Genomic DNA, 11,869 nt, shown 5'->3' on the forward strand with positions numbered 1-11,869 from the left:
ATTTGTCGATTAGGGGTCTTTAAGAGTTGTGTGTGAGGTGGGGGGGGCAAGAGGAAACCCACCTGACAGTACTCTCTGTCACGAGCAACGGGGGGGGGGGGTGATAACCACGACGCTTGATTCAATGGCAGATCTTATGATCTAAGGAGCATGCGCGTTAGACCATTCCCACTCCCCCCCCCCCGTACGTAACTAACGTACGAAAATTAAATGGTAGCTGGCTTTTCACTTTTCTGCAGATAGGGTGAGTCTGTCGTTCAGATTGACTCACACCCTTTCCGACAAAGAGATTTGGCGATAGCTAACACGTTTGGCGTAATTCTTATTAAACAGGTCGTAAACAGCTAATGTAGTTGGAATATTGACCGAGTAGTGGCAAAACGTACATCGCGAGAGAAAAGGTCAACTGGAATTAACATCCTAGATTTCTGCTCCATTACGGCTAATAAATGGGAAACCACGAGCAAACCATGAACATTTGGGCAGAATTCAGAATCCCACCCCACCCGAGCCGCATTCCAACCCAATCTGTTTTACAGACCTAATGCGACATCCGTCTTTTATCTCTGTCCAAGATGACTGACCTTTAAAAGGTCAGACCGCTGTAGTTCTAAGGGTTACGTCACATCACAATATTTACCAACAAAGCAAGATAGCATCGATAACGCCAAAAAAGATTACTTCTGTGGCTTGTTTTTGTTGTTTTAAAACAAACACGAGCAGGTCAATCAGATTAGGCAGTAAAAAATGTACTTCTGAAAGAATTCATAGTAAACAAACAGAAAAAAACGTCAAATTGATGGTCACACGTGCGTTGTTTACATCGAACGTAGTAATATGAACTGGTACGGGCAAAATTATATCGTTTTACCCATTTTACGCCTCCGCGTACTATTTTCTGTACCTATTTACGCTAAATATGGAATATTATTTATCAAGATATACTTCAAACACCTTAATTTATTTTTCTAATGCTAAAAAAAAATGTTTCCGAATTTAATTTGTCGAAAGAAAAAAGTTAATATTTTGTAGTCGTTAAGTCGCATCGATGTCATCCTTATCAGTGATTGTAGCGGCCAAGCGAATATTCACTGCGGATCAGTGTGATTCCAACCACCGCATCTTTTTACATATTGACTGGTCGTCCAAGACTTTATGGGCTATTCGGTTAACACTCTTTCGTAGCCAATACAAAGTGACAGGCATCATAGCCACTAGACCAGAATGATTGACAGCTGTCAGCCTTCACCTTCGAAATATCAAGGGAAATAATTTGAACAACTGGGGGCAAACCACATACTCTACTACATAAATGTTAAAACCCGTTTACCTGCTATTCCAGGCTAGGAGTTTAAAGTAGAAAAATAAACTAATATAGCCTTATTTATATCGCTAACTTTGACAATCTGTCACCAACAACGCCATTAATCCCGCCCCCAATATAAACAAAAAAGTGACGAAAGAAATAAATATTCTATACACCCCCCATCCCCCACCCACAAACACCGTATTTATATCGTAGATTGGCTCACAGCAGCAGGATTTTTTTTAAATTTCGATTGGCCCCAAGACACGATTTTGTATTTAGATTCGTGTCACAGCAGGAATTATTTCATTGGTCCCAACCACAGGATTTTTTTTAAGGTTATCCCTCACGGCAGGGATTTTGCTCAGATTAATCTCCAGCGGGATTTTTCTGTACTCATTTATTGGCCTTCACAGCAGGATGTTCTATAGGTTGGTCCCAACAGTAATATTTTCTATAGATTACTATCACAGCATATTATATTTATTACTATTACAGCATATTTATTAATATAACAGCATATTTATTACTATTATTTATAACTTTTACAGCATATTTATTACTATTACAGCATATTTATAGTGCACCCTTTCATATACCGTGTTCAGGGGCACTTTACAAACTGGCAATGTAACCATATATAAAAAAAACAAAACAAAACAAACCAACAAGCAAAATTATGGACATATTATCAATCGCATACTGTGTCAGTTAAATCCTGTTTAAATAAACGTGTTAAGTTGTTTTTTAAAAGAATATAAAGATGTACACTATTTTATACTAAATGGAAGATTATTTCATAAAACAGGCAGTTAAAAACTAAAAGAGTCCCGGCGATAGGAGACCATTTAAACAGGGTTGGCCTTGAAAAGTAGTTTATCTTAGGCCCTATGTAGGCTACGAATGTTCGGCGCATCAGAATTTTTCGTCACAATAGCAATTACAACAGAATGGCTTTTCAGCTTGGTTCACACAGAAGGATTTTCAATAGATTGGTTCCAACAGCACCATTTTTCTTTAGAATATCCATTATATCAGGAATTTCGTGAGATTATCCATCACAGTAGAAATATTCGGCAGAATAGCCACTACACCAGACTAATTTTTTTGTCAGAATAGCTATCGCAGCAGAATTTTCTATAGAATGGTCCCAGCAATTGGAATTGTGATTAGATTATTCAGCAGAGCAGGATTTGTCGTTCTGCTTCCTCTAAGGAATTAAACATCTTTGTTGGCAGGTCCGTCGCCATAGCTGGCAGTTCCGTCGCCATATTTCTCTGCTCTGAATAATATCCAGAAAGCGACCTTCACCGATCATATCAAGGCGTGGTTAGGCTTTTTAATTCCCGCCTACAAATACGTTAGAATGTCTGTTCATTTAGCTATTGGTAGCTCCCCCCCTTTTTGTGTTTTTACTAGGTGCGATATAGCATCAACCGGGCTATTCATACTCAGGAACATCAAGTTGCCCGTGGGCTCCATGAAATATACATCAAATACTTCAGTGAAAGCATGAATGAAATGGTCAAAAACAATATTTGCTTACAGAATACAAGATTGGTCCTCCAAATTATTTATTTGTTTTTTTAAAGATACATTAGTTAAGAGTTTTATAAAGAGTTGGGCACTCTTGCTATAATAATTTAAAAATAGATGATAAAAAAGAAAATGTTGAAAATTTCAGTCAAATTACTTTGCTCTGAACGGAAATAGGCATTAATTGTGTCTGCACCGTCTATGAGAATTGGCGATCGTTTGATTTACAGACGATAAGTCCACCCACATATTCTCCATTATCAAATAACATGCTCAATGGCTATGGTAGCCTCGCTTGGCAGGCCTTTCATCGCCAGTTGCCGATAGTGACATCAGCAACTAATGGCAAACGTTAGCTTGGTCCGCCATTTATTGATTTAATTTTAAATGGACGACTGTTTAAATCCAATCTGTATCCAAGCCATCCGTGGGTTTACAGAGTTGATTTTGAACTTGTCGTGTAAATAAAGGTCTAATTAATAATTAGAAAAACATTTCAGGCCTAAAGAAAGACCTGCAATAGGCAGATTTGGCTCTTGCATAATATATGTTTAACCAGTGGCTGCCAGGCAGGATACGCCCACATTTTCGAGAGATGGATAGGGAACAAGCTAAAAAGAAAGTGATTTTTCCTACAATCAAGGGCCATAATTCAGGAAGTTACGGTCCGATATGCGCAAATATCGCAAGGAACCGAGATCTTTGGGTTATAAACTTACATTTCAAGTTTCAACAAAATCGGATTAAAATTGTGACCTCTATAGGGTCCACAACCTTGATATACCATATTTTTTACGCTATTTGAGAACGAAGGGCGGCCATTTTGTCTGTCAGTTTTGGGCCGATTTTCACGAAATTCGAACTCAGTCGTCCTTAGGGTGTAACGGTGATATAATAATACGTTTTTTTTTAAATCGGATAAAAATTATGACCTCTATGGGCTCCACAAGCTAAAAACGCGATTTTTCGTACAATCAGGGGCCATAATTCAGGAAATTACAATTCGATATGTGCAAATATCGAAAGGAATCGAGATCTGTGGGTTATAAACTTACATTTCAAGTTTCAAACAAATCGGATAAACATTGTGACCTCTATAGTGCGGTCATTTTGTCTGTCAGTTTTGGGCCGATTTTCACAAAATTCGAGTTCAGCCGTCCTTAGGGTGTAACGATGATATAGTAATACGTTGTTTTTTTAAATCGGATAAAAAATTATGACCTCTATAGGGTCCACAAGCTAAAAACGTGATTTTTCGTACAATCAGGGGCCATAATTCTGGAAGTTACCGTCCAATATGCGCGAATATCGCAAGGACCTGAGATCTTTGGGTTATAAACTTACATTTCAAGTTTCATCAAAATAGGATTAAAATTGTGACCTCTATAGGGTCCACAAGCTAAAAACATGATTTTTCGTACAAACAGGGACCATAATCCATGAAGTTTCGATCCGATATATGCCAATATCGAAAGCAACCGAGATCTTTTGGAGATAATGCTATATTTCAAGTTTCGTCAAAATCGGATAATAATTGTGACCTGTAGAGTGTCCACAAACAAATTGTGGAAGTCCGGTCGGACAGGGGCGACGACAATATACGTCCACATGAAAATGTGGGCGCATAAAAATAACTGGTTATAGAATGGGTGCCGTGGCCTAGCCATAAAGGTTGCTTTATAATTTTTAAAATACATGTACCTTTTGTACACCCGTGTGAGAGAGACCCACACATCCCATAGCAGACCCACTTTTCACTGGGTGGACACCATTTCTTTAAATCCTTTAACGAATTGCTCTGCCCCGACGTATGCTGATCGTGAATCATAAAATGTACAATAGTAAAAGGGGGGGTTGGATGGCTGAATGGTTAGCACGTGCCCGCTGTACCATAAAGTCTGTCATTGAGTCAACTGGCGTGGTTTCGAATCCACATATATTTTAGGAGCGGCGCGGGGGGGGGGGCTAGTGTTCTAGAGTGTCGACCTTGACCTCTAGCTGGCCGGTGACCTCTGGCTTGCGGTTGTGGTTTCGATCTCTGGTGTGAGCGTATGTGGCTTGGAGATAGGGATGCCTTCTCAACCTCGTGGGTTTACTCCGGGTGCTCCGGTTTCCCTACAGGAAAGACCCCTGCGCGTGCGCTAAGATAATGAAAATAAAAAAAAAAGACAACTTGTCTGCGATATCACCTTCGGTAAAAGCGGACGTTAAACACTAAGAACAACATATATGTTATCATTTGCTTGATAAAGACGAGAGTATGATCGTCGAAACGTTGCATGTTAATAAACCAGAAAATGAAAAATAGCCTTATTCTAAGTACTAGATGTGTTAGTGTCTTACCTGTTGTGTAAATTATCCATTAAATCATATTTTACGTGTCCAAAGGGTTCAAAAATATTTTTAAATCCAAGTCACATTTGAAAAGCTTTACGTCAGGCTTTTCAAATCATTTATTTAAACTTTTCCAATTTTTTGAAATTAGGTGTGTTAAGATGAAATTTGTATCACCAACTAATTGGAATATTGTAAAATAGTGCAATTTGTTGACCAGAATAAAGATTGGGACATATTATTCAGTTACAACAAGAGTGTTATTGAGCCTTTAACTATTGAAATAGTTTTCGTGGTCTATACTGCTTTAAAGTAGGTCAAACAGATATATTACATATACATACAGATAATAATATACATGTACAGGTAATAATAACGATATATGTTTGTTATTTATGTCCTTATATTAAATATTTTATTCTTAGGATTAATATCCAATAACTGAAATGGAATGAAACGGGGTTTAACATCCTACAATATTCAATAACAAGACAACATTTAATATAAATATATATCCGGTTTGTGTAATACTTCCCTGTTCGTTGCTGGTATAAATAACTGACACGCGTTGTTAATTCAACCGTCATTTTAAGTATTAGGGTTATTCGGTGGGTTATGACTTTCCTGACATTTTATAAGCCAATTATTTAGAGGTTTGTTACAGAAGAAAGGAGGATATGAGAACATTTGTTCTAAACCTCTTACCTTAAATCTTCTGTCGAAAGGGTATACAGTCCTTATTACGTGGTTATCTCCCCTTTCACATATAGATCCTGTCGTCACACGAGAATGACACGCCCACTTGAGCTAGATTTTAACGGTTGGTTACTCCGCCGGTTTCTATAATTAAAGAGATACATATACAATGACGTCATTGATACATATTCATGCATAGATTTGACATATTGATCAATGGTCGGCAAAATAAGTTGGTTTTGTTGTGCGGGATTTTACATAATCTTTGAGCCAAATATCAAGTCGACATTTTTTAAATATTTTAGAATTCAAATTCTAAACATATCTAAAAGTAAGTATAGGAAGACCCAATGTCGTAGATAAAGTTGCCAGAAATTCCTTGTGACGACATGAAAATATGACGTCAAGACCTCAAGTGTACAAAGGCGACATTTTTGGATTTCCAAGTGACTGCGCCTACTCACTATGTCGCAGTTGGGAGGTTATGTGTGCGCGTGTGTGTCTATTGTGGTCGGTGTGGGGGGGGGGGGGGGTGCTAGTGCTCTAGGGTGTCGTGCTTCGATCTCTAGCTGACCCGTCACCCCTATTTTGCGATCGCGCTGTGAGCTTGGGGAGTACCGAGCCACACAAACAAAATACCATGACATAAAACAAACCTGCGGACAAGCCACATAGGCCTACATTATAGTTGTACGTGACAAGGCGTAGGGTCGCCTGTCCAACCTCGTGGGTTTTCTCCGGGTCCTCCGGTTTCCTCCCACTGCTAAAGACCCCTACGCGCAAGCGAATTATTGAAATTAAATTAAACCATATGTTAGTTCCGAAATGACCTAGTTTATGTCGAGTGGACGTTAAACCCCATTTCTCTCTCTCTCTCTCTCTCTCTCTCTCTCTCTTATGCCTCTGTATTACATGACTGACTTTTAAAAGTTCAAGTATACCTTCTACATGTGACGTCACATAACACATCGTCGATAGCATTGTTTACATAAGCTAGAAGACCATCCCAAACGAAAGGAGCTTCTTCTTTCCACCATCCTGATCTCCCCCTATCCCCCGATCTCGCTCCCCCCCCTCTCCCACTACCCCCCTCCTCCACCCCTCCCCCCAACCCCAGACCTGATTTCTGCTGTCTTTCCCACTTTCTGTCTTCACATCTCTACCCCGTCTCTCCTTAGACAACCCCTCCCCCTCTACCCCATCCCCCACCCCAGACCTGATCTCGATCTGCCTTTCCCACTTTCTGCCTTTCCCTCTCTCCCGCTTCTCTCCTTAAGCCCCCCCCCCCTCCTCGCTAACTCTTTCTCTCTAAGTAAAGTACAAAGTAGTTTTTATAGGAAATTTATTGTGTTGTATAGTACATTGATATAGATAAATTTTATCACATTGTTTTTAAAAACTGATTGCCTAGACACATATTATTATTTCTGCGTATTTTACCCGGCTGCATACTATATTCATGGCATACTGGCTTGTCTACTAGGTATTACACCTGGTCTACTGGGAATTACACCTGCTGGGTATTACACCTATTCTGCTGGATATTACACCTGGTCTGCTGGGTATTATATCGGGTATAGTGGATGTTACACCTGGTATACTGGGTATTACACCGGGTATGGTTGGTATTACACCTGGTCTACTGGGTATCACACAGTGTATACTGGGTATTACACCGGGTATGGTTGGTATTACGCCTGGTCTACTGGGCATTACACTGGGTATGGTTGGTATTACACCTGGTCTACTGGGTTTTACACCGGGTATGATTGGTATTACACCTGTTCTACTGGGTATTACACCGGGTATGGTTGGTATTACACCTGTTCTACTGGGTATTACACAGTGTACACTGGGTATTACATCTACCTTCTGATAACCAGATAGGTTTAAGGCCTAGAGTTTATAGTTTTTGTATTTACATGTTCATTTCATATATCATTCGGTCAATCCACGCTCTTTGTTTGCTTCCTGGGTTCCTTTCTCAAGACGTGTAACTAACTGAGCGTACCCCGCTCTATTCAAACTTTCCAAGAACTTAGGAAAAGCGTCCGCGCCTGAAAAGTATAAAATATCCATAATCTTTTGTGCACCCGCTTTACGTCCATTTTTTTCAAGTTCGATACGAACTTGTTCCAAGTCATCATAATCAAATAAAAATGAGGAAAAAAGCCTATCCAGAATAAATTTAGGATCCAGTTCTCGTATTATATCTGAATGAAATTTCCGAACAATATCATAATCTTCTTGTCGCATTTTTCCCCTGTCCTTCTCCGCCATTCCTGAAACAGAGAGAACGAGTAAAATGGGGTAAATAATATCTGTAGGGGTCTTTAGCAGTTGTGGTTGGGGATTGGGGACCGAGGGCCAGGAGAAACCCCACTCGACAGTACTCCCTGGCATGAACACGTGTGTAATCGATAACCTTGAAGGGGACTATTTAGAAAAATAAATGGAAGCCATCGACTTCGTACAGGTCTCTCACAGATAGGGAGTCAGGTTGCTAAGTGGGTAAGACACTGGCTCTCTAGTCTGGGGGTCAGGTGATCGATCCCTGCATTGACAGAGAAAGTTTATCCAGATTTTCCGGCGTGGTCCCCCCCCCCCCCTTGTCAGTGATGCAGGACGGAGGGCCTGGCAAGGGCAGCTTTCTGGTCGTTTGGACGGGACGAAAAAACGAGGTCCCGTGTACACATTGGCGTGCACGTAAAAGATCCCTTGACAGTTGGAATTCGATATAAGAGTAGACCGTAGTGCCGCTGTCCGGGCAAGAAATCCCTGTTTGGCGTTTGTCCGTCTTCACTAGCCCTTTCGGAGCAGAGCAGTGGGATGTTATTGATTTTAAACCCCATTTCATTTCATCCCTCTGTCAGTGATAGTAGCGACCAAGCGACTATTTTCTGCTGATCAGTTTCACAATATAATAGAATTGACTACATACATTAACTATTGAAATAGGTTTTGTGGTTTAAACTGCTTTTAAGTAGGTCAATACATGTATTATACACCAAACGAGTAATATTAAAGATGTTTATGTTTGGTTTTTTATGAACAACGTTAACATACATGGTGGTGATAAATAAAACAAGTTATTCCAATAATAAGACGATTATAAATCTTATACATTTAATATTAAAACATAGCCGGTCTGTATAAAACTTCCTTGTTCGTTGATTAAATAAGTAACCCACACAGTTAATTCCACCGTCATTTTAAGTATTTGGGCTATCTGGTGGGTTATGTCTTTCCTGGCATTTTATAAGCCAATTATTTGGATGTCCGTTACCGAAGAAAGGGGGGGGGGGTATAAGAACTACCAGTTGTTCTAAATCTCTTACCTTAACTCTTCTGTCAGTAAGGGTACACAGGCCTTATTACGTGGTTATCTCCCCTTTCACATTTAGGTCTTGTCTTGACACGACAATGACACGCCCACTCGGCACGATAATGACACGCCCACTTCAGCAAGATTTAAAAGGGTGGTCCACCTGTTTCTATATTTAAAGAGATACATGTCCATGCATAGACTTGACGAATTGATCAATGGTCCGTAAAATAAGTTGGTTCTATTGTGCAGGATTTAATATAATCTTTGAGCCAAAAATCACTTCGACTTTGTATCGATGGCTTAATATTTTGCTATGAGAGAGGGAGAGAGAGAGAGAGATTGGGTTTAACGTCCACTGGACAAAACCTTAGTCGTTTCGGAACTAACATCATATGGTTCAATTTTATTTCAATAAATAGCTTGCGCGTAGGTGTCTTTTTAACAGTGTTAGGAAACTGGAGGACTAGGAGAAAACCCACGATGTTGGACAGGCGACCCTACTCCTTGTCACGTATTTTAATATGAAATTAGAGATTAAACATATCTAAAAGTAAGCCCAGGAGGATTGCGCTTCAAAAAGAAAACAAAACATGACATAAAACAAACCAAACTGGGGACATGACACAGGCATTATGACACAACAAACGTATATACCAAATCAAGTGAATGGATCCGGGAGCCAGCCGTAACCGTTCACTGCGCCGTACAGTCCCGAGGCTCCTGGCTTCACTCAAAATGAAAACAAATCACACTCAAACATAGAAAGCATATCAATGAATGCAACAAAGATTGAACAGAAATGGATGGCGGGAGCGGTCTTGGCGGTGGTATTCTGCTGAAAGGCGTTTCCTAGCAGCGGTAGTCTGCGGATTTAAATTTGCGAATCTTGCTATCCACCAGTAGCACGCTTATCTCACACTGATCCGCAGTGAATATTCGCTTGGCCGCTGTCGCATTAGGTCTGTAAAACAGATTGCGCTTATCTCTGTACCCAAACTAATACATGCTAACAACACCACACACGCCACTCCACACTGATTAGAAGTGAATATTCGCGAGGCCGCTACAATCACTGATAAGGATGACATCGATGCGACTGATTGAGCCACAAATATTAACCTTTTTCCTCCAACAAATTAAATTCTAAAACATTTTTTTAGGTATTAGAAAAATAAATAAAGACGTTTAAAGTATATGTAGTTAAAAATTATTTCCTTTTTAGTGTAAATGGGTATGTACAACGAGTAAAAGGCGCCATTCTGCCCCGACCAATCACATCACACAGACCCGCAGTGAATATTCGCTAGGCCGCGACAATCACTGATAAGGATGACATCGATGCGACTTAATGATCCACAAATATTAACTTTTTCCCTCCGACAAATTAAATTCTAAAAAAAAAAAAATTATGTATAAGAAAAGGCCGTGTATATTTTGCCGTCACTTCCGTTTGACATGCGGTATTTTCCCGTATACATGCTGACAATACCGCACACGCAACTCCAGTACTGTACTCTTTCAATTCTTGCGTCACGTGGTCTGTGGCTAAGTGGGTAAGACGCTGGCTCGCTAGCTTGGAGGTCGGGTGTTCGATCCCTGCATTGGCCGAGAAAGTTCATCCAGATTTTCCAGCGTAGTTTCCCCTTGTCAGTGATGCAGGACGGAGGGCCTGACAAGGACAGCTGTCTAGTCGTTCGGGTGGGACAAAAAACCGAGGTCCCGTGTACACTTTGGCGTGCACGTAAAAGATACCTTGGCAGTTGGAATTCGATATAAGAGTAGCTGTAGTGCCGCTGACCGGGCAAAATTTCCCACATAGCACACTGTACATGGCGTATGCCCGTCTTCATTAGCCCAGTTTAGGAGCAGAGCAGTAGGACGTTAAACCCCATTTCATTTCATTTCTGTCACGGGGTGGGAGGAAACCGGAGAAGACGACATAAACCAACGACGATGCGCAAAGGACCCTACTCCTTGGCAAGTACTAACTTTGGATCCCACGCCCCTTGGGTCAAGGTCAGACCGTATGACCTAAAGTGTACGCGTTAGACTACACCCCTCCCTCACTAAATATTTAAATTCGCATGTAGGGACAATGTGCACGATAATAAATCTCCTTTTACTTTCTTTTACAGCGAACCGACTATGGATTGAAATATTTTCTCGGACGTCATTCTGGTTTCGAGTATCGATTATTTATTTACATGCATTTCATTAATTTTTCGAAAATCGAAATTTCTGTAGATTGACTAATGCGTTAAAATTTAAAGGAAATGGTGTAATTGCCAAGTCAGCCTAATACATAACTTTCGTTTGGCCTCAAATGTTACATAATCATTAATTAGATATTTATTCACATGTCAAGCCCATTATTAACTCTCTAATCGGGTGGTTTTGATTTTCAACGGATTTAGACACGATTGCTAGTTAATGATTTAATTTAAAAATGGATAATCGAGACATTGTTTATTATCGAAACAAAGGTAGCAATGACAATCGAGACTACACTGTTCGTCAAACGGTCCTAACTCCAATCAGAATGCAGGAATTGGACTGAAATTTTCAACATATTCCCTCTTCATTATCAATTTTGTAACTATCCAAATCTTACATAATGCACCTTTAATCGGTGTAATAAAAATGTCTAGCGTCATTATTTGCTTCGACAA

General features: G+C 40.0%; 2 long non-coding RNA genes across 2 annotated transcripts in view; both read right to left on the reverse strand.

Annotated features, from left to right (window-relative positions):
* LOC126827012 (uncharacterized) overlaps nucleotides 1-11,869 on the reverse strand; it is a 40,044-nt gene that overhangs the window by 2,051 nt on the left and 26,124 nt on the right. Inside the window, exon 3 of the long non-coding RNA XR_008788728.1 lies at nucleotides 5,882-6,016. This is a non-coding gene — a long non-coding RNA (uncharacterized LOC126827012). The remainder of the gene's footprint in view (nucleotides 1-5,881; nucleotides 6,017-11,869) is intronic.
* Nucleotides 7,198-9,284, reverse strand: LOC126827010 (uncharacterized). Its single transcript, XR_007682536.2, has 2 exons — nucleotides 9,211-9,284; nucleotides 7,198-8,154 (listed from the first exon to the last, which is right to left on the reverse strand). It is a non-coding gene; the product is annotated as an uncharacterized LOC126827010 (long non-coding RNA).

Source organism: Patella vulgata, chromosome 7 (assembly GCF_932274485.2).
Source record: "Patella vulgata chromosome 7, xgPatVulg1.2, whole genome shotgun sequence".
NCBI classification, from domain to species: domain Eukaryota; kingdom Metazoa; phylum Mollusca; class Gastropoda; family Patellidae; genus Patella; species Patella vulgata.